Source organism: Leucopleurus acutus (genome assembly GCF_964270905.1).
Source record: "Leucopleurus acutus genome assembly, chromosome: 2".
NCBI lineage: Eukaryota > Metazoa > Chordata > Mammalia > Artiodactyla > Delphinidae > Leucopleurus > Leucopleurus acutus.
In genome coordinates this window covers 20201978-20225623 of record NC_139143.1, presented here as the reverse complement: position 1 = coordinate 20225623, position 23646 = coordinate 20201978, and the positions used below count along the sequence as shown (strand labels likewise).

Genomic DNA, 23646 nt, shown 5'->3' with positions numbered 1-23646 from the left:
TTCCTTGGAATCACCTGGGGCGATTTAAAACCTGGCATGCTCAGTTCCCACTTCCAGAGATTCTCATTAAACTGGTCTGGGGTCCAGCTGGAACATCAAGACTTTTAAAAGCCCCCCAAGTGGTTCTAACCTGCCGCAAACTTTGGGAACCATCCATCTCGTCCGGTCTTCTCATTATGCAGTTACAGGATTGGGGCCTAGAGAGGTTTATTGCTCATCCAGGGTCACATGCATGATTCATTTCAGAGCCTTAGTGCAAAAAAATAGGTCTTGCCAGGTTGATATGTTGATTATGTGTGTGTATTATTATCTAATGATAACAGTATCTATTGTATAGCATACACATATAAAGTAATATAATATATTTAATCAATCATTTTGAGTATCGCTACCTTTTTCCTTGAATTTTGAGATTTCGGTCCAGAAGTATAAGGACCTAAGTCTTTTGAAACCAGCAGACTCATGGTCCTGATATTTACCTGGATCATAGACGTATGAGACAAATGTTAATGATGTCAATCCCATCTTCTAGGGAATTTAATGGTTTCAGGAACAGCTGGAAAACATTTATCAAAATGCGCCCCTGTACCCAAGTGTTTCAGGTTTCTAGGGACTTTTGGGTCTGTTGGGTTCCACGGATGTACAGCCTTGTGGGTACAGGAGATTCATTCACTTTTTTCAACAAATATTACTGAATGCCTTCTATGTGCTGGGCACTGGTCTTCAGGCTGAGGCACCTGCCATCATAACTCTGATACTCTAAATGTTAGGATGAGAGCATGAGCATATATATGGACCGGGCTAGTATTCCGAACTCTTTCCACCTTGAAGATCATGTACCTGTTCGGATTCTTCATCCTCTACTGCTACACAATCTTGTTTATCTTTAGGAAATATCATTCTCCTGGGAAGTACATGCTGGTGTGGCCTTTGGCTTTTTTCTCCTTTCTTTTTCCCTTTCAAGATAGAGTCTGGCCTTTTCTAAGCACATCATTGTGGGCCAACAGATTTTCTTTCCAAAGTCTTGATCCGAACAGAATTTTTTCTTTATTTGTCATTTTTTTTAATGGAAAAGGAAGCATACATTCTCTCTGCCTCAAGAAGCTCAGGGTGGACAGGCCTCCTCTGTGCATTGGAGTGGAACTTTGTAATCTGAACCTCACTAATTTGGGACATGTTGCTGATAGGGACAAGACCTGTGTTTATTTTTTCCTGCATGCTCTCTATGAAAAGAGGACATGCTAAGCAAACAAACACTGTAAATGGTATTTCAAAGACAAGGTTTTGGCTTGCTTAGGAAAAAAAAGAGTTTGCGAGTACAGTTAAAAACTACTCTAAGGGACAGGGCTGGAATGAAAACACAAGTGTCTGTCATTTCGAAGCCTGTGCTATTTCCCCTAAACCATGTGGGCTCCTCTTGGGCAAATTTTCTGTGGCTGTGTATCCATGTACTATATACTCTATATTAATATCATATAACTTTACTAATTCAGAAAAATGGGAGGGAAGGGAAAAGAATAAGGATGAACCACAGCCTGAATTTTATTGTAGAACATTTCAAAATATCCATTTTACATTCATGTTGATGTAGTGTCCTTTCTAATTATGAAGTCTCTGACTCTAGATGTTTTCATCCATAAGCTAAGAGGAAGGTCTTAGCATCCTTTTTTTCTCAGTCAATTGTCTGTATCATCTATTATTACTTAAAAGTTGGGGGGGGGAATATTATATATATATATATATATATATATATATATATATATACCACTCCCCCCCCCCCAGCAAGACCCATATTTTATGGAATTTAAAGGAAAAGGAAACTTGAGCCTATGCTTTTGGATAAAGAAATGAGCTGTGCAGCTTGGTATTTTCATATAAGGTAAAGGTTATTACGCCGTGCTCTGCCTCTGGCAAAGGGATAATCACTATCAGGAAGAAAAGGTTTGCAGATTCATTACATTATCCGTCTCGCCTTAATGTTTAATTTGTGGTGAGGGTCTACTCATCGTGTGTTTTGCCCCCCTAAGACTGGAATTTCATGGAAAGCAAAACAAAGCCAAACTCTTCCCGAGTGCTTCGACAGAGGGTTTGGTTTTCTTTGTCTTCCCACCCGGTGGACCTCCGTCAGGCATCTGTTGCCCAATTCTCAATCAAGTAAATAGACGAAGCTGCCTGATCCAGGGGGCAGCGTCAGGCTGTCCTCCCCTCGAGGTGCGTAAGGTTCTCCCGTTATGATGTGAGCTCAAGTGATTTTATTTTGTGTCCCTGGGTAAGGAGGCTGTCACCACTCTGTGGCAGAACATTACTGTCCAGTGCTTTACTACTTGATGCTTATTCTATGGGAGAAATAATCCCACATTCTTTGCATCGTGGCCCCAGGTTCCACTACTACTGGGCTAAATATCACCAGCTGTTGCTACTGGCAAGTGGAAAGGAAAAACAGATTGGGGGGGAGAGGAAGTAGGAACAGGGGTATAGAGGGAGCAGAGCAGTGTGAGGGCAGAGGGTCCTCTCAGAGTCAGAGACAGCACCTTCCTGCTCTTGGACTGAGGTCCCAGGTTCCAGTTTTCAAGACTGTGAATTACTGTCATTAGTTATTACAGCGTGTCTGCGTCCCTCTTAAAATAATAAGATGAGACAGCCTTCTAAGGGGAGCTTCCTTGAAGGGATAGAGGACATTTTCTTGGGTCTTGTATTTCTAGTCTTACTAAATAGCATATTATTATGATAAGATTTATAAGAACGCTCTGATGGTTCTCATGAAGTGAAATTTTACTCTGACCGTGGAACACCATTTAATCACATATAACTACTCTGGGTCTGACCAACCTATCATCCTCAAAATTAGAAAATTATTTTCCAGATAGTTTGGGGAAAAAATATAAAAGCGATTGACTGCTTTCTATGTGCTGGGCATTGGGCTGTCACATACACGTCTTACTTAGCTCTCAGCACAACTTGTTGAGAGAGGTTTTAGATTCCCAGTTTTACAGAAGAGGAATCGGAGGAGGAGATTCAATATTTCTGCCCCCAGATTATTAACCAGTGAGTTGCAGAACAAGTATTAAAAACCAGTTTTAAGGATCTCAAAGGCCAAGTTCTTTCCAGGCTGGCCACATGTTTATTTACAAGTGCACTGTATGTCTCATTCCTTAGGGTCACTTTGTGCTTTATCTATGAAGTGTCCTTGGTTACGATACTTCCCCCACTGCCCATTTTCTTGTATCTCCTCAACTGAAAACTCCAGTGCTAAGAGTGGCTGACTGTGTCCTCAACGAAGAGCTGGCTTTCCAATGACCTCACCCTGAATTCTATCGCGGCTTTTGGAAACTTCAAATTTTGGTCATGGCGGAGACTTTTAACTAGAGCAACCAATCAATGAAACAAATGTTTGAAACCCGCAACGATTATTTCTAGCATTTATGAAATGTTTGCTGTCTTGGCGGACTCTGTGCTCAGAGCATTATGTCTCATGATAACATTCCAGTCTACATATGAGTGACTGAGACTCAGAGAGGTCCAGGCACTTGTCGAGGTCACTCAGCTGGTACCTGGTAGCCACTGGGCATAGTGCTCTGAGGCTCCTGCTCCGTGGATTTTCAATGTGGAGAACATTAGAATGCTTTCTCCTAGTAGCCTGTGGATATGAGATTGATGCTTTCTTCTTTTGTCCATATTCATGTACTTCCTTTCTAGAGTGGGAAGTAGATAAGTGAGAAGGAAGACAGGTATGAAATTATATTTAGTGAATAAGAAGGAATGTTTGATGGGTACGTGTGACTACATCCCAAGACTCTAAGATCCAATGGCATTTGATTGCTTATGTTTTATAATCATTATCCGTTCTATTAGTGTGGATAATATATTAACTATGGGGTTTCTTTTCCCCCTCAAGTGTGTGAAGAAAGAATTTCTACTTGGTTATCCTTACCTTTGGGAAAGTGAATTCTCTGGGATAAGTGAAAAAGAATGTTATCAGACTATTTACTAACTGTTGCTTTCGTCTTCTGCTTTCCTCTCCTTATCTTTCTTTTTCCTCTCTATAGTCTAAGCCTCCAAATATAGCTCAGGGAATCTGGGAGTGTGGCAGGGACAGACCGTAGAGAAAGCATGATTAACACCCTTGAAGGATAGCAGGATGGACCCCTGGGGACCCTGTGCTTGAAGTGGTATTCATTCAGACAGATTATTGAGTATTTGTTTCAACTGTCCCATTTTACAGATATAGAAACTGCTTACTTACCCAAGAGCACATAAGTAGCTGGTAGCAGAACTGGCATAGAATCCATGTTTCCTAACTCTCTGTACAGTAATTATCCTTTAAATCCCAGTGGGAGTATCATCCTTTGGTTTGAATTTGAGTTGTTATTAAATAAGCAAATCTTGTGGGTCCAAGTGTTTGGCCAGGTTGCTTCATGTTTTCTTTCCCTTCCCCTTTGTAACGAGGTGATTAAGTGACTTCTCAATGAATCGGTCTGCCGATTTGCATTTGTATTCAGCTTTCCTATTAGAAATTTGTATCTTTTCTAGCAGAGGGAATATAGTAAATTAACAGCACAGATTCTAGAACCAGACTGCTGAGTTTGAATCCTAACTTCATCACTTACTAATAGCATGAAGTTGAGCGAAATAAGTTTGGGGTGCCTCAGTTTTCCTCTCCGTAAAACAGGGAAGGTAATGACAATTTTCTCATGGGATTGAGGATTATATTAGATAATTCGTATACAATGCCAGGCACATAATAGCTAACATATATTACAAATGTACCATCATTATATCATATATCTGCAATGAAAATTCATCACCATATATTTATCTCCAAGGAATAAATGAGTAATAGATACAGTCACATGAATTGACATCACCACTGGTGCAATGTTAAGTAGAAACAACTCTTTGATGCTTGGTAGATTATTTTTTGTTTCAAGGTTTGGAAAAACCCAGTGTTTCTAGTGGGGTGGATAGATAACTACATAAGGACTTTTTTCTGAATCAGCACCATACTGGAAAATAATACTATTTCTATGTAAGGAAATCTTATAAAATTAAGTGTTAGCAAAGACTCAATTATATACCCATTGTTGGACTATTAAGAAAATTTTAGAAAGAAAAATTACATGACATACTAATCTCCCTGACTGGCTTAGTTTCACTTTTACATATCCTCTGCATTCTTTACCCATATTTGTGCATATTTTGCAGAGTTTTTCATACAGAAACTGAAATTCATTTTCACTTTATATTGCAAGTACTTTTGCTTCCTGTATAGTCATCATAGGTTCGCTCTGAATGTTATAACGTGTCTTATTTTATGGGATGTATCACATTTTACTGAACACGTTTGCCTATTCATGAAGTTAAGATTGTTTCCAAGCTTTTGATATTGTAAGAGAAACCTCTGGAGGGAATCCCTTGTTTGGGAGCTTCTCTACTTTTCCACTGAAGAATGGAAGCTCGGGGCCAGCCACCTTGGGTTTATTTCCCCCCCCGCCGTCCCCCTTCATTTTTTCATTCCTGCTTTTCTCTTCAGAAAACAAGCTCCAACTCCCTACTAAAGTTATTGGTTTGTACGAAAGTCTTTCATCACAGATCTTTGCACAAATTCCGATTGTGTGTGCAACACACATGCCCTAAGGCATGTGCTGTAAATCTCCTGCTTCTGCATTGGTGGGCAGAGTGAGGAAGTGTGGAGGCCCCATTCAGCACTATTAAAAACCAGAAGCTATAGTGGAACTGAACGATCTGGCAGGGCCAATGCCACCTTGTTTCATAAATCTGAGTCACTCCCAGTTTGATACTGTTGATAAGATGCTTTGAAAGGGACATCCTTGTGAATAACAAGAGAGAGAGTTAGATTTTGTGAGCTGTTAATAGGTGTTTGTGCCCCTACCCCTTTCCCCCCTTTTTTTAAACCCTGGGGTTTTAGTGCAGTGCTGAAGTCTTCTGAGTGCTTAAGCAGTCAAAAGAATACATCAGGATGGAGAGACTATTCCCATTAGTTCTTTTGGCCAAATTAAGGTAAAATGCCCTTTAAATAGGAGCTAATTCTCTGACAGATAATTAGCTTGTCTTTCTTGATGAAGTATGTGAATTGGGTTGAGTTTATTATAATTAATCTTGCATATTATGTAAAAATGCATTTGTCTGGCCTTATTAGGTGAATCTCTTCATTCCTACCTTAAGGGTGGCTTGGAACCTTCACCCTTGCTCCATTGAGAATTGACTGAATTAGATGAATGGCAGGGTGATGGGCAGCTCTTGGTTATAAAGGTTGGGAGAAGCTGAAGGTGGGGCACCAGTATTCGAAGAGACAGAGCTTGCCTATTAATATCTGCACCTTTTAAAAAAAAAGACACTTTGATGATGTTTTGGGTCCTGAGAATCAGATGCTACAAAGCTACCTAAATAATTACCTTGAAATCAGTCTCCTGCTCATGACATTCTTCTGGATTTACAATGTGGAGCATTTTCCAGGAAGTGAAGAGTCGGGTGATTGGCAGGTACACTTGCTGGTGTCTGGGCAGTGATGCTGGGAGGTGGCCTGAGGGGGAGCAGAGGGGCTACTCGGTGACTTCATGAGTCAAAGCTCCTCCCTACAGTTCTTCCTCCCCACTCTCCAGCCATTCAGAGTTCCTTGAGACTCCCCATCTGGCTGCTTTCAGGACTTCTTTTCCCATTGAAAGCTATTGTCCATGGTTACTTGATTTTGCCAGTATCAAAATGTGCGTTGGGGAGATGGAATTTGGGAATGAAAGAGCACACTGTGGATAATTCATCCAAGAGCCTCTCTCCTCCAAGTTGAAGTGTTTCTTTTCCGGAGAAGAGAATGGCTATTTGCTGTTCTGTGGGAGCTGCCTGGCACACAGCTTAGAGCACCTTAGAGTTTAGGCCTTGGTCACGGCCTCTACACGTGTGTGCGCATGTGCACGCACACACATTTTAGGGAACATTTGTAAAATGGGCACTGAGCATTAACTCATTTAATGAAGATAACAGTAGTCACCTCTATCTGCAGCCGCTACCCAATATAGTAGCCATGAGTCAACACGGGGCTTGAAATGAGATGAGTCCAAACTGAGGTGTGCTATATGTGTAAGATACATACTGGATTTCAAAGACTTTGTACAAAGAAGAATGTAAGATATTGCATTGATAATTGTTTTACTATTGATTACATATTGGAATGATGCTATTTTAGACAGGTTGAGCTAAGTAAAATATAAAAGTAATGTTAATTCTACCAGTTTCTTTTTCCTTTTTAAAGTGCAGCTATGAGAAAAAGATTTGTTACGTCGTAACTGGCATCATACTTCTCTTGAACGGTGCTGGTCTCTGTACACTAATAACAGTATTATTAGCTCTACTTTTTAGATGAGGAAACTGAGGCTCAGAGAGGTTAAGTAAATTCCCAAAGTCACACAGCAGAAAGTCAAACTCAGGCCAGTCTCACTGAAAAGCCGATGTTCTCCCCCAGGACAGAACTGTTGTGTGATGCAGAATTTGTCTGGCTTTTGCCCTTGGTGGTTCCTGGGAGGTAACCTCTAGTTACACCTGAGCTTATGCTACTGTGAGATGATTTAGAACAGGGGTAGGTCATCAGAAAGACCGACAATGTGATTAGAGGGTGGGGGCTTTGTATTACTCTGAGCTCCTCCTGGGAAGAAAGGGGGGCTGGAGATTGAGTTCAGTCACGTGACCAGTGGCTCAATCAATCATATCTACGTAATTAAGCTGCAATAAAAACTCAACACCAGGACTTCCTTAGTGGCGCAGTGGTTAAGAATCTGCCTGCCAATGCAGGGGACACAGGTTCGAGCCCTGGTCCAGGAAGATCCCACATGCCGTGGACCATCTAAGCCCATGCACCACAACTACTGATCCTGGGCCATGAGCCACAACTACTGAAATCCACGTGCTGCACCTACTGAAGCCCATGCACCTAGAGCCCGTGCTCCGCAACAAGAGAAGCCACCGCAATGAGAAGCCCGCATACCGCAATGAAGAGTAGCCCCCACTCGCCACAACTAGAGAAAGCCCACGCTTAGCAACAGACCCAACGCAGCCAAAAATAAATAAATTAATTAATTAATTAAAAACAAACAAACAAACAAAAAACTTAACACTAGGGCTGGATTCAGCTTTTTGATTAATGAACACAACCGTGAACTGAAAGGGTGATGAGTCTGTAGGACGCAGAAGCTCCTGGTTCAGGACCCTCCCAGATCTTGCTCTGTGTGTCTCTTCATTTGCCTGGTCCCGATTTGTATCCTTTATAATAAAACCGTAATAGCAAGGAGAGCTCTGCAAGTCATTCTAGTGAACTAGCCAACCTGAGGGGGGTGTGGGAATCCCAGAATTTTCAGCCAATTGGTCAGAAGTGCGGGTCGCCTGGGAACCCCTGGACTTGTGGCTGGCGTCAGAAGTGAGGACAGTCTTGCTGGGGACCATGCCCTTAACTTGTGGAGTCTGTGCTGACTCTGTGTTGTTATGGTGAGAGTTGCACTGCAGTTTTGCAAGAATAGACTGCCTTCCATCGAGATGTTTGTTTTAGGGGCACGGTGTTTGGGAAAGCAAAGTACTGTATGTAGCTTAACTTGCTTGTTTCTCTACCCCCACATCCTGGGTGACAATGGCCAGTTATGCCCTAGACTTGTAAAGTGACTCAGTCTTCCAGCAACTGCTTTTGCCCACTAGGCTTAGCGCGGAGACAGGGTAGCCTCTGACACCATCACGCCCAGAACCTTCCAGCCTGCAACTCTTGGGGTCCTCTCTGCTTCTTCATCTCCCAGACGATACCACATGAGAGGTGGTGACATACATATGTTACATACACTTTGGTACGAGAGATTCTTAAATATTGGTGTTGGGATTAAGTTCCTTATAGGAAACTGTTGTAGGGTGATAGGACGGGTAAGGAGTGGTTGTTTTTTTAAGTAGTTTGCAATGTCTAGAATCGCACTTTTGTCATACGTGTCCTATTACATCTGTTAAACACTGTGTCCAGATCAACTGTTGTCTTTTCTTTGGGGGCTTTTGTTTAGATTTTTAAACCATCACCCCACGTGTTTTTCTTTTTTGATTTGTTTTCTCCTTCCCACTTAAAATAGACACTCTGTCTTCCCTGTGGTCCAGTAGCCATTACCCTTCTGTTCCTGCTCTGGCCTGGCTCTTTTCCTGCCAGGCCCTCTTAGGTCACCAGCTCCTAGAAAGTGGACTCCTACGAGGGCATCTGGGGCTGCCCAGGAAGGCACATTTCTAAGAAGAGACAAACTTAAGCGGTGTAGTTATGGCAAAGGGAGATTCCTTTACCGATGAAAACCAGGAATGAAACAAAAAGTGTTCTAGAGTTGGAAAAGAGGTCTTTTGAAATGCCCAAGATGACTTGATTTCTACCTACTTGGGCCACAGCTCTGGGCACTTTGCATACTGCCATTGTGCCAGGCTTGCTCTTGTCCACTAAAAAATTATTCACAACCTAAAAGTTGAGAGTTATGTTTTATTCGGTGGGAATTTTTAGGACTTTGAGCCCGGGAGGCAGCATCTCAAGTAACCCTGAGAGAACTGCTCCTAGGAAGTGTGTGTGGGCAACGTCGTGGGGGCGGGGAGCCAGGTTATGCAGAAGTTTTGCAACAAAGGGCCGGTAGTCCAAACGTCAAAAGATTATTGTTAGTTAAGGAAAACCAGCTATCCCAAGTTAAGGAATTTAGCGCCTTTCTATGTATGGGAAGGTGCAAGAGTCTGGGCTCACTGAAATCATTCCTTTCATATGCACCTCAGCTCTCTGGAGCCAGGATCCTGTGTTTTCACATCCTGAGTTTCCTCAGGGCTCACCGGCTCATGTTGGAGGGCTGCAATCGCTGATGACTGTGACATCCTTTGTTTACTGACATGGCAGGCAATATTCCATTTCTCACTCTCCAGAACTGTTTGGCTTTAAGGTTGGGGACAGTTACCTCTTAGGTAACTGCCACTCTCAGTAACTGTGGGAGGTAAGTCCCAGTTTCTAAGAAGGATAGAATGGGTTTATCAGAACCAACCAAAGAGGGACAGAAAACTGGGCATTCTCTTCTGACACTGTGTCTCTGAGCATCTCACCTTCCGGAGGACCAGAGGCTCTGATGCCCCTTGTCTGTCTTTCAAGAACACCCATAATGTTACCCCTGTGGGAGAGCAAGGGCTGTAACCATCTTTTTTAGAGAAGAGGGAAACTCCTGTGTCTGAAGAAAAAGTTCTTAAGATACAATTGTGTTTTAAAATGGACTCAAAGTTAAGTAACTTGCCCGAAGGTGCAGGGTTAGAGGGAGGGATAGGAGGACCCTAGAATTCCTGATTTTAGAACAAGAGGCAGAAGAAATGGACCTGGGGGTGTCCCTTCAACAAGAGGCAGAAGAAATGGACCTGGGGGTGTTGTGTCCCTTCAACAAGAGGCAGAAGAAATGGACCTGGGGGTGTTGAATTCACACTGTGTGAATCATCTATCTGTTACCGCTCACCTTGTCTCAGTGGGCCGGCCAGCTAGCTGGGAGGGGGCCCAACCAGATCTTGCGTTTTGTACTCTCAGTACTGTCACCCCAGCCCACATTTAATGCTTAATAAATGTGTGTGGAAATGGACTGGGGGTCCCTCCCACTGTTCCCTGACATCTCGCAGACTGATTTCTCCCTACTAAGCCTCCTTTTCTTGTTCATGGCTCTTTCCATCTATTCATCGCTTATATAGAATGTCCAAGGAGGAGGCATGGAGAGGGAAGAAAAGGTTAAAAGCCCACCAGGAAAAAAAAAAAGCCCACCAGGTATGAATTGTCTTAGACCCCAGCCATCCTCGGGCACGGCTATTTGTCAGTCCTGCAGGCTGCCTCTTCTCCGTGAGCCTTTCCAGCCCTCCTCCCCAGCCTTGGGAGTGACAGGATTTCTGTGTCCTCACGCTAAACTCACCTGGCTGGCCCTGCACCTGTCCTACACAAGTCACAGTGGGATGGCATCATTTCAGGTATTCTGTTTTTTTTTAAATTTATTTTATTCAAGTATAGTTGATTCACAATGTGTTAATTTCTGCTGTACAGGAACATGATTCCATTATACATATACATACATTCCTTTTCATATTCTTTTCCATTATGGTTTATCACAGGATATTCAGGGATTCCTAAAATGTGTCTTCTGCCAGGCCTTTTGCTAACTTTCCTCTATTGTTGCTTCATCTCTCCTTCTTTCTCCCATTTGATTTATCTTCAGAAACTATATATTATTTAAAAAAAATTTTAACCTTCCAAATTCCTGGCATTACGCTGAGCAACACATAATACATGCTTTACAAGGAACGGGCCTTTCTCTTCTCATTCCAAAGCTCATTTAATCTAGAAACGTTTAATGAGGCCTACTGTACAAATCAGGTACAGCTGTAGGTCTAAACAGTCGTGAATCCTTACAATTTCTATTAATAGCTACCAGTATTAGCTCATTCAGTCCTGGCAATGACTCTTATTATTGCCTGTTGGTACTATCATTAGCCGTACTTTGCAAATGAGGAACCTTGGGTGCAAGAAGGCGAGGAACTTTGCCGAGATTATACTGCTGGAAAAGTGTGGAGGCCGCCTGAGCCACAGGGCAGTGGTGCTGTATTTCGTCCAAGACAGACAACAGCCCGGCTTTCTTGGGATCCGCCTTTTAATAATAACAATAAACAAGCGAAGACATTAACAAGTGATTTCAGATAAGTGATCAGTGAAGACCACAAAACTTTAAAACGTCATGGTATAATGGTAGAGATCTATGGGAGGGTAGATACAGGGAAGACCTTTATAAGGCGATCCCGTTTGATCTGAGGTCTGAATCACCTACTTGAGGACCTAGGGGAAGGGAGTTCCAGGAAGAGGGAACAGCACGTGCAAAGGCCCTGAGGTGGGAGGCAGGCCCTCCCGGCCTCACATATCCTATGATGGCTGCTTTCATTCTTGCCATTGTTCATCAATGTCCAGTTTATCCACACTGTGCTGAAGTTATAGAATGCTGGAATTGGGAGAAACTTAGATGAACCAAACCTCTGATTTTCTAGAAGTGGCAAGAGGGGTCGCTAGCACCCAGTATAACTTCAGCGTGGAAAGAAGGGCTGTGTTCCAAGTCCTTACTGTCAGGACTTCTGTCTGCCTGACCAATTATTAGTCATGGCTTCAATGGGATGTGGCTGGGAAGTCTGACGGTGCCAGATGTGGGGTGCATACCAGGTCACCACTCCGTTTCACATGTCCCAGGTTGAACCGACCATTACTTGGCTGGCCTTCCACTTAGCCTTAAGTCTACGTTCACATCATTTCAGGTATTCTATTTTTTTGACAGTATATATTCTATTCTATTTTGACAGTATATAATCCCAGCTCACCTTCTCAGCGATGTACTGGCCTCCTGGTTGTTTTATCTTCTCCTTCATCCTAGAAGGTGGTCCACTACATGGGGACACACTAGCTTTTGACCTGATGCAAACTGGTGTATCTCTTAGCACACAGAGGCCTAACCTGGCTTCAGGCTGACCTTTCCCAGCTCAGCCCTCATGCAGGGGTTGGACCATTGGGCATGGCTGTCTGGGTGAACCCCTGAGCTGGGAGAGCTCACGCCTGCTCTTTCTGGCAGTTTATCCTTAATGCTCAGACTTGCTTAGTATTCTTGCCAAATATAGAATTCAGCTCAGTGACTTGAGGAAGTTGTTGCTATGCCTTTTGTGAACTGAAAACACTGGTTCAGGAAAACAACTCACAGTTTGATGTTGACACTTGATCCTTTCCCCTACCACTTCCTGAATTCCCTACGCCACAGCCCTTTGACCTCCAGATCATATGAAAACACATGGTCGTAAAAGATGTTTGTTTGGACATGGGGGCTTCATTCACAGCGAGTGGAGATGCACACACCATTTTTGGCTAGGCACTTCCATACGCCATAGGGATGGAACCCACCCGGACTTCACTTGTGTGACCTTGCCTTGCTTCCTGCCTTGCTTCCCCTCCTCTTGTCATAGACATTTGTAGATGACCTTTTACGAATGTAACTTCCAATGGGAATGTTTCACAGTAGAAATATGCTCTCTCTTGAGGCTTGTTCTTGATATTTCTAGAGATTTATTTAATTGGACTCTACTTAAATCCCATTGGGAAACATACTTTTGCTGTGAAGTTGTAATGTGTTTAATTTGGGGTCTAAGATAAATGTTGGTCCTCAGGGGAGGTGGATTGTTAAGCAGCAGTTTTCCTTTTGTACAGTGGGCTTGTTTAATGAGTAGCTTTAATGGGCTTTCTTCTGTTTGTTTGTTTAGCAATGCTTCATTACTTAAACTCCTGCACTGCAAAGCAAAGAATGTTTTCCCTCTCTTCAGAGAATTAAATAATAATGGGGACTATCTGCTTGAGCTCTTGGGGAAAATATGGCTTTGTGTTTTATAGCTCTCTCCTCCTGTTAACATTCTTCCCTCTCTAACCTTCCAGTATGATCTCATGGATTTTTTTTCCCTTCCCTTAATCCGTCTTGATGGATTAACCAGTATTGAGCTATTTAGTGAACAGAGGAGGTGAAGCCCTAACATGGTATCGAGTGGCCTCCCAAATACACAGAAGGTCTCCAGCTAAACTGTTTTTCAACCCAGAGAGATGCTGTAGGAAGGGTATAGGTCAATGCTGATCCGTAAGGAGATTATAAGTAATGAGGAGGCATGTGTCTTTGGGAGGAAGAAGTGGGCCCCTCTGCTTGCAGCTGACTTGTGGAATGAAGGTTCTGGAAGATTCCATGGGCTTGCTTCTTATGAGCATTCTGTCCCTTAGGCAGCATCCCCATCTTGACCTTGGACGACTTCTGGTTTGACTTTGAGATATGGTACCCACTTGGGTTGGCTCCCAGGGACCAGGTTCTCAGGCAGTCCACAGCTTTGGGTGTGGTTCTTCAAAAGTAAGAATTATAATTTATCTTTTTAAAAAAGTGAGCTATACTGGGAGTTAAAAGTAGTACTGTGTTAGTCTGCTTGGGCTGCCGTGACCAAATGCCATAGACTGGGTAGCTTCAACAACAGACATTTATTTTCTCACAGTTCTGGAGGCTGGAAGTCCAAGATCAGGATGCTAGGATGGTCAGGTTCTGGTGAGGTCTTCCTGGCTTGCAGATGGGTACCTTCTTGCTGTGTCCTCAATGGGAGAGAAAGAGAGAGACAGGCAGACAGACACAGAGAGAGAGACAGAGAGAGAGAGAGAGAGAGCAAGCTCTCTGGTGTCTCTTCTTATAAGGGCACTAACCCCTATCAAGAGGACCCCACCCTCATGACCTCATTGAAACCTAATTATCTCTCAAAGGCCCCATCTCCAAATGCCATCACATTAGGGGTTAGGGCTTCAGCATGTGAATTTGGGTGGAGGAGACACAATTCAATCCATAGCAGGTACAAAACATGTATTCTGAGAAAGAAAGGGTATGGATTTTGCCCAGCTTTTGGACTATAGGTAAATTGCACCATCTGCTAGATTAACGTTTTTCTGGCTCTCACTTTCTCTTTTCCTTTCAAACTCATATTGATCATGTATTATGGACTTCTGAACATTCAGGAGCTTCCCACTGAACTTAGAATAAAATCCCAACTGCTTAATGGCCCTCAGAGGCCCTCTGCAGACTCTTTTGCCCTCCTCTGGTCACTCCCTCCCCCTCATTCTGCTTCACCACATTCTGTCCCTTTGAGTCATCGCAGGCCTCACAAGTGTCCTGCCTTTGCCCCTAGTGTGATTCTCTCTGCTTCCACTGTTCTCCTGGACCCCCTCCCCTCCACCCCTTTTCCAAACTAGTCAATCCCTTCTTATCCCCAGAGAGGCCGGCCCTAAACCCTGATCTAATCACTCCCTCTCACAGCACCCAGGAACTGGAGGGCACCTCATGGCCCTTATCATCCTTAATCATTACCTTTTTATTTGTGTGTTTGTATGTTGATCATCCATCTCGTCCCATTGGACCCTGACCAGTGGGGAGAGAGGGACAGGGGAGAGGGAAGGGACATCTTCAGCCTGTCACTCAAGTCTCAAAATGTCTGGGAGGGCTTGCTGTCTGATAAAAGAGATTTTAAAAGTGAAGCTTGTGTTCCTATAACTGGTGTGTCTGTTAAGAAAACCCAGAGACCTGAGCTACGTGTTTAGGATGTGTCTTTCTCCCTGGGAGCTGGTTGGCGTGGGCTGACATAGGTAAAGTTTAGACATGGAGTGACCAGAAGGAAATCTGAACCTGCAGATTTTCAGGAGCCTGAGGCTTGAACTTGGCTGTCTTTCTATCAGCCCCTCTTTTCCCTCCATATATATCATATCATATTGCCCGTGATTTGATAGGCACACTTCTTAGTGGAAAGCCATAAATTTGCTCTCTTAAAGTGGTAATTTTGTGAGTGGGAATGAAGCTCAGTCTCAGGGCCGATGAAGTCCCAGTGAATATGAGGCTCCACAAGGCGGACTGGGAGGATGAAGGGGGCAGCTGGACCCCCAACAATGTCCACGCTGACCAGTCCAGGCTCAGCCTAAGGGAGTGTGGAAGGCTTCTTCAGCCCCTCAGGCTGAGGGAGAGACTTGGAGAAGTCATTTATGCCCACCCGCTGCTTTCCAGGTGGTGCCTCCTGAAACCTTTTAGAGACAGAATGGGGAGGGTGGGTGTGAAGATGGGGTTTTCTGCACCAAGGGGGGCTCACAGTGTGTGTGGGAGGGCAGGGGGGAGGCTTGACCCCTTTTCCCACCCACACCATCAACTCTTTAAAAATAGGTTTAAAAATATTCTGTGGATTCATTGGACATTTAAGCATCAAATCAAATATATTCCAGGTAGACTCTCCCTCTTGTTTTCTTACCCAAGTGGTTTTTTTTTTTTTTTTTTTTTTTTTTTTTTTGCGGTACGTGGGCCTCTCACTGTTGTGGCCTCTCCCGTTGCGGGGCACAGGCTCCGGACGCGCGGGCTCAGCAGCCATAGCTCACGGACCCTGCCACTCCGCAGCATGTGGGATCTTCCCGGACCGGGGCACGAACCCGCGCCTCCTGCACCGGACTCTCAACCACTGTGCCACCAGGGAAGCCCTCCCCAAGTGTTTTTGAGAGAGGGAGGGGGAGGCCGGGAGGGAGGGCGGAAGAGGAGCAAACACAGGCCGGTTGTCTGTAGAGGACAGAGGCCCAGAGGGTGCTTTTCCTTGAAGTCACAGTGACTTCTGCAGAACCTGAGGGGTTCCTTCCTGGCCGTGGGAACTCTGCCATCTTAAGTTTGAAGCCTGCTCTCAGAGAAGTCATCTGCTCATTAAAAGAACACAAAGCTATTTAATTGTTGTCTTTGTGGAAAATTACATGACTGTCATCAGCTGTTGCTTCTGGCAGTGCTTTCTGTTCTAATGTAAATAAATGAGGTAACAGATTTAAAGAAACAGGCTGTATTTACATACTTGCGAAGTATCCTCTCAAACAATCTGCCTGTGTTATTCAAATACACACAAATTAAACTGGTGGTATCCTAAACACTGGTTACCCTTTAAAGCCTTAAAGTAGGAATGGTAAGAAGGGGGCAACACAAGTGCACCCCCCTTCAAGGGTAGTAACAAGAATTTGCCTTTTTTGTGTGCAATTGAGAGCTACTTCAGCAGGCTGAAATTTAATCCCCAGCCCTTTTCTCCACCAATTCGGTAGTGAGGGGACTAATGTGTACCGCAAGCAACTTTGTTTTTTTAAATTGATTTTATTGAAGTGTACTTGATTTACAATGTTTTGTTAATTTCTGCTGTACAGCAAAGTGATTCAGTTATACATATATACATTCTTTTTCATATTCTTTTCCATTATAGTTTATCACAGGATATTGAATTTAGTTCCCTGTGCTATACAGTAGGACCTTGTTGTTTATTTATTCTTTGTTTAATAGTTTGCATAAGCTAATCCCAAACTCCCAATTCATTCCTTCCTCAACTTCTTTTTCTGTTTGTTTGTTTCTTTGCTTTTGTTTTGCTTTTAAAGTAGCTTTATTGAGCTATCATTTACATACCATAAAATTAGCTCATTTTATGTTTTATTGAATTATAATTGACATACAATATTACATTAGTTTCAGGTGTACAACATAGTGATTCAATATTTTTGTACACTACAAAATGATCACTGTGCTAAGTCTAGTTACCATCTATCATCATACACAGTTATTTCAATAATATTGACTATATTCCCTATGCTGTGCATTTCATCCCCATGACTTATATATTTAAGAGTTGGAAGTTTGTACCTCTTCATCCCCTTCACCTCTTTTGCCTGTCCCCCAACAGAACAAATGAACAAACAAAACAAAACTGAAACAGACTCATTAGATACAGAGAACAAGGTGGGGGTTGCCCGAGTGGAGGGAGCAGAGGCAACTTCTGAGCAGAGGGTGGGGTGGCAGGGACACAAGCAGAATCTTTTAAACTTTGACAAAAACGTGCCAGGGTCAGCGTTTCTTGGAAGGCATACAATTAAAGCTTCATTTTCAATTTTTGTAAATCACAGTTCCTAAGTCATTGGATCTTTCTGATTCGGTTTGCTTTCTTGAGGTGAATATTTAGGCAGGAGTTAAAAAAAAAATTGTTTCCACTGAGGGTATTACAAAGATTCTAACAGTCAAAGAAGGAAGCAATATATTTTAAGACAGAAGAAATCAGAGCCCCCAGACAAGTTAATAATTGAAAATGGTTGTAGAAGTATGCAGAACCAAAAATTTAGCTGAAAGCATATTGTAAATTATACAAAGATTAGGGAGGAGCAAAAATTATTGTTTTTAATTCTTGGTACATATGATAGTCAAGTATTAGCTTATTTCCAGAATGGCAGATTTTACAGTCTACCAAACTGTTGGGGTAGAAGGGATGGCACGTAATCTGAGGGAAACAAAAATAAGATACCTGAGTTACAATGATGATACAAACGATGTCTATTTCAGGTAAGCATCAATAGTCTAAATTATGATTTTTGTCCAGCCGAAAATCCAGTGAAAGGGCTGTATTATGAACTCAAAATTTGAGAATATTCTGGTATAAACTTTTGAGGAATTTTCTTTTTTTCTCTCTCAAAACATCACTAAAGACAACTTTGTTAGATTACTATTAAGTATAAGGACAGGAGTAATCTTTAGTCTATTTTGGAAGGACAGTTTTGGGAGGGGCATTCTTGAAGTAATTTCTGCCTATGGTTTGTCACTAGGTCAAACAGATACCAGAGAGGTCCTTTAACTTATCTTTTAATTTTTATAAATTGTTTCCAAAAGTAGATTGATCACCCATCCATGACCAAGCGATTGATATCTTCCCTACAGCTATCGGTATCAAACATATCAACAAATCACCTATCTTCCTGTGACATATAGCGAAGTCCTGTGTACAAAGGGATTTAAATAAGGTTATTCCTGCACTCTTTCCCCGCTGCCTTCTATATAATAAACTGCCTTCTGTAGTTGGCTTTTAAAGTATATCTGTAGAGAATTTGTATCTCCTAAGAGAGAACAGACAGTAAAAAAAAAAAAAAAATCCATGAAGTAAGGGACTAACATATGAGCAGATATATCTTCCTGGAACACTTAACAATATTTGCACAGATAATCAAAATGTGCTCACTTGAATTCAATATCCTAATTTATTTTTAAAGAGTTTTAAGCTCTATGGTAACTTGTCTATGTTTTTTCACACATTGGACTTTTCACATGTAAGCAATGAAATGATGTGATTTTAGGGATCACAGGGGTACTCCTCTCTGACTCACGGTCCCCACCAGCAACACTGTTGGACTCAGCCTCCTAAGTCTCTCTCTTCCCCGGTAACGAAGTTGTTTCTTTATCCCTTTTTTTCTTACCTTAACACCTGGTAACACAGCACTTTTGACTCATTCTCCCTCTTTGATACAGCCTCCCTTCATTCCCCTTAGGAAAGAATACATGTTCCCTGGGGACACGATCATAGGACAGTTTAGGTGATACCATCTGGTATTAAACTTGAAATCATTCCTACTATAAAATCCCTAGTCGTGTCAGTGACCTATGAAGACAATTTCATAGAAAACAAGAGTTAGAAGTAATCTTCGTGGTTCTAGTTTGTATCTCTAATATTTCTCCTGTTAAGGTGGATGATTTTCTTCCCTGAAAATTATGAAACAACTCTGACCGGCCCCATCTTTGGGAGTTTCGACTCTGGAAGCCTGACGTCAGCTCCAGTTTACTCAGGCTTTGTTTCTTCCACAAGGATCCTTGTGAGAATAGAATCTTGGGAGTCTGCTTAGATGGACACCAGTTTCCATGGAGGGCCCACGAAATAGTATCCATCAGGACCCCTTTTATACCAATATCTTTCCCATTTATAGTGATAATATCTAACTTATGCAGCATTTTATCCATATTAAGGGCCCTGTGAGATAAATACTACTGTTAACTCCACGTTATAGGTGTGGAGATTTGAGGTGCAGAGATGTTAACTAACTTACCAAGGTAACACAGCTAGTTAGTGACGGAAGCCAAGATTCTCAACTCAAGCAGTCTGGCTCCAGATTCTACATTCTTAACCACTATCATCAAGTACCATTTTACTTTAAAAAGCTAATCACCCAATAAGAAACTCTAAACAACAAAAAGGGGCAATGAATAAGCTCGCAGCAAGCTTGTAGAAAAGTTCAACTTGAGTTCCCTTCCACTTTTCTTTGGGTGTTAATGTCATTTGCTGACCTTCAGTGAGAGTTTTCCTTAGATTTCTGAAAAATGCTCACTTTTCAACTTAGCATGAAGCCAAAAAGCTGGTGTGCCAAAGTGCTGGCCATCTTTGGACGATGGAAATCTCTTGCTTATAGATTCTGCATTTGGATGTCGTTCCTTTAATTTGCCATCCAGAGCACTGCTTCTGAATCACATTACAGAGGGCTCTTGTGTTTCTAGGGCTGCAATAGCCAACACAGCTACAGGAGGTGAAATACATCTACAAAGAGAGGTTTCCCACTACAACTAGAATCCGTTGCTTCAGTGGGACTGTCACCTCACTGACCTCCCGTTGGAGGAAACTCACCGGTTGCATTTCTACGTGTTTTGCAGGGGTGCTGGGTATTCTTTGTTGTTGCCATTCAGAATCCACATGCTGATCATACTTATTTTGGCAGAGAAACTGGTTTTGAGATAAGGTCTGAAATGTTTGCCCCCAGCACTGTTGCTCATGCCTGGGAAATATTTGCACTGATATCTGGGAGCAGTTGTGTGTCTACAGAGATCATTCAGCCTGGTGGGGACTTGGGGACACAGGGGAGAGGAGGGGAGGGAGGAGAGAAGAGTGATTTTATTGAAAACACTCAATTCTCCTCTGGCAAACCCAGGAATCCAAAGATGTACAGGCTTTCTTGGGAAAGCCAGGACAAAGAAAAAATGAAATCAGATGGGTTTGTTTAAGAAGGATAGGGAGCTGTTGCTTTCTTTATGATAAAAGTATATTATTTAATCTTTAAAACTGCTCAGATACCTTGGTACCTAGTTCTTTTTCAATAAGCTTTTACAAATAAAAACTCTGGAAACATTAGCCTATTATCATTGAGAGTCTTTATATTAAGCAGAATTTATTTTTTCTGGATGATAACCTCATATCTCGAAGCTCTTTTATTCATTCAATTTGTACCTTATTTTTCCCTCCTTTTCTGCCTTCTTTTGATTTTTTATTTTTGAGATATGTTGTGTTAATTACTGATGTATAGCAAAGTGATTCAGTTATACATATATATGCATACATTCTTTTTTATATTCTTTTCCATTATGGTTTATCACAGGATACTGAATATAGTTCCCAGTGTGATAGAGTAGGACCTTGTTGTTTATCCATTCTGTATATAATCGCTTACATCTGCTAATCCCAACCTCCCACTCCATCCCTCCCTCAACCCCCTCCCCCTTGGCAACCACAAGTCTCTTCTCTATGTCCGTTTCTGTTTCATAGATAGGTTCATTTGTGTAATATTTTAGATTCCACACATAGGTGATATCATATGGTATTTGCCTTAGAATTCTTTTTAGGTCTTTAAAATGGCAGTTTTCCACAGTAATGAAAATAAGTGCTTCATATGTGCTAGATATCATTTCAAAGTACTTTATTTTTATCAATCAGTTTAATCCTCAAGACTGTAGTGTGAGGTAGGTGTTCCTGTTTTATATGTGGGGAAACGGAGAAGCCAAGAGGTAAGGACCTTGTGCAGGGTCTCAGAGCCAGTATTTGGCAGTGTTGGGATTCAGGCCTGCGCAGCCTGGCCTCAGAATCACTTGCACTGCGCTTAGGGTTCTCACGAACTTCAGAGTCAGCGGATCAGCTGGAGGTGAGGACAATAACAGTGATGACATTGGGGTAATAAGATGTTATTTATCAAATGCCTGATTATATGTTTACATAGGCTTCCTGTACTACAATTCTATGGGTAGGTGATATTAAGTCCACTTTACAGATCAGTAAACTGAGGCTTAATGAGGAAAAGGGATTTATACCAGGTCTTACAAACTCTCATGAGACAGAATCACAGTTGCAACCCGGATCTGCCTGCCTCTAACCCCTCTCTTAACCACCATGCTACACTGCTTCCACTTCAATTGTTAGTTATCATCTTGTAATGTTCCTATGTAGTAATAACAAATATGAAATAATCAAAACTCCTCATTAAGTGATCAGTCCGTTCGGCTTCTATGATACGTGCTGGGGTAGGGTGGAGGGAAAGTCGTTGGAAGGGAGAACCACATTAGCCATCATCTTCCCTTCATCCCTCCCTGGCTTCCAATTCCAAACCTCTAAGGGAAGAAAACAATCCTCCCTACAGACATCTCTCTCAAAACCACCACTGTGAGATTCTACTGGTTCATTTTGCTGTAAGCGCCATCCCCAGAGAGAGTTCTTTAACTGCAGTATCTAGCTGTGCACAACCCTTAATGAGAACTGATGCCGACACTGGTCAGCAGACTGGCAACTGAACAGACTGTTTGTTCATATCCCTCAATGAGGGTTTCCTCGTCTAGTTAATATGTGTGAATTAGAATATTTCCTTTTCTATCCACTCTGCCTCCAAAGATTCGATGAACGGAGTTCCCACGTGGCTTAAACATACAATATACACATAATTTTGCACGTGGTCACCCCCTGGGATTCGGAGTATTTTGTGTCTGTCTGTCTCCAATGCCTTCCCCTCCCCTCCCCTCCCCCATGGGTTTTTTCCCCCCATTAGGCAAATGGAAGGCCCATGCCACCTGTTAGCATTACATCATTGGCTCCCCAGAACACAGTTGCACCAAAGGCCTTAAACAAAGTAGTTCTTCTTGTATTGTTTGCACTCAAAGAGCTGATATCATGCCAACTGATGTCATTGTATGTCTTTGTGTAACTGCTATGGCAACTGGGCAGGTGGGGAGCCTCCAGCTGATGTCATTGGGAAAGGAGGTGTAGAGACAGAATTTTAAAAAGCTGTATGCTGCTTTTTTCTGTGTGTGTGGTTTTCTGGCATGCATTTTTTAAAAACTAGCTGCTTTTAAGACAAATTACAGCTTGAGTACACTAAATAAGAACAGAGAGAAGCTCCCCCCCTCCAATCCACCACGTTAAAGACTTCTTTTGAATCTGTTTCGTTGTTCTGTCCTCTCATCTTATACAGAAAAGTGTAACAACTGTCTTTTTATTCAAAAAACAAAAAGTGAATTAGGTTCCCATTACAGAACCACTGTGGAACTGTTTACTTCGATTTTATGGAGCCAAAGCTGAGCAGATTTTAAAATAACTCTTTAGTCTCTTTCGTGGAGCTTGTGATGGTGACAGCGGGCAATTTCAAATTTTTGTTTAGGTATTCACTAATGAAGTTTTTCTGGTGGTTTCCACTTCTTCTATCTACTTGAAAAATGATCTCTTTGGGTCCATACAAACTTTTTATTTTAATCAATGTTTCATAGCAGAATAATAAGATGTAAGGGCAGAAGTTAATTCTAGAACTCAATGAAAATGAATTTATAGCTGTTGTTTTTCTTTTCCAAAAGCAAAGACAGGTTTTGATACTCACAGGTGGTCATACTATTACCCCCTTTGAATGATCTTTGAATCATAACGGATCTTAATGAAAATATGACTTCCCAAGTTTATACGACTAGTGTGCATTGGCTGTGAACAGCCCTGAGGCTTGGTCTGGGTTACAGCCTGGAGCTTCCTGCTGTGGTTGCCAAAGATGAAACTTGAAACGGAGAAGGACATAGGTTCAGAAACTGGTAGACAGATAGACTTCCTGTATTTATTTCAACACAACCATATCCTGTTCACCCATTATGTTTCCTCCTTTATCTCTTGAAGCTATCAAGACAGAAGCAAGGCATCTATCTGGGGGAGGGTGAGGTGGGTCAATGTTGGGTTCTGGTGGCTTTCAGCTTCTAGATCTCCAACTTCCCCCTCTGTTCAAAGGGAAGGCCAGAGTGTATCTAGTTGGTAAGAATTAGAGCTCATTTGGTAGTTAATAATGTCAACTCTGATTTCATAGCCCTTACATGTATATTGTATAATTTGACCTCTGTAATAATCCTTTGGGCTTATCCACAAACGTATCTGACAAATATTAAAGGAAAAGTTTAAGCAATAAACTATGATCTATAAATTTCCTGACTTCAG

At 42.2% G+C, this 23646-nt stretch overlaps 1 protein-coding gene across 1 annotated transcript in view; it reads left to right on the top strand.

The window, feature by feature from the left end:
- The window catches only part of DUSP10 (dual specificity phosphatase 10), a 39160-nt gene that overhangs the window by 9498 nt on the left and 6016 nt on the right, over positions 1 to 23646 (top strand). The window lies entirely within an intron of this gene.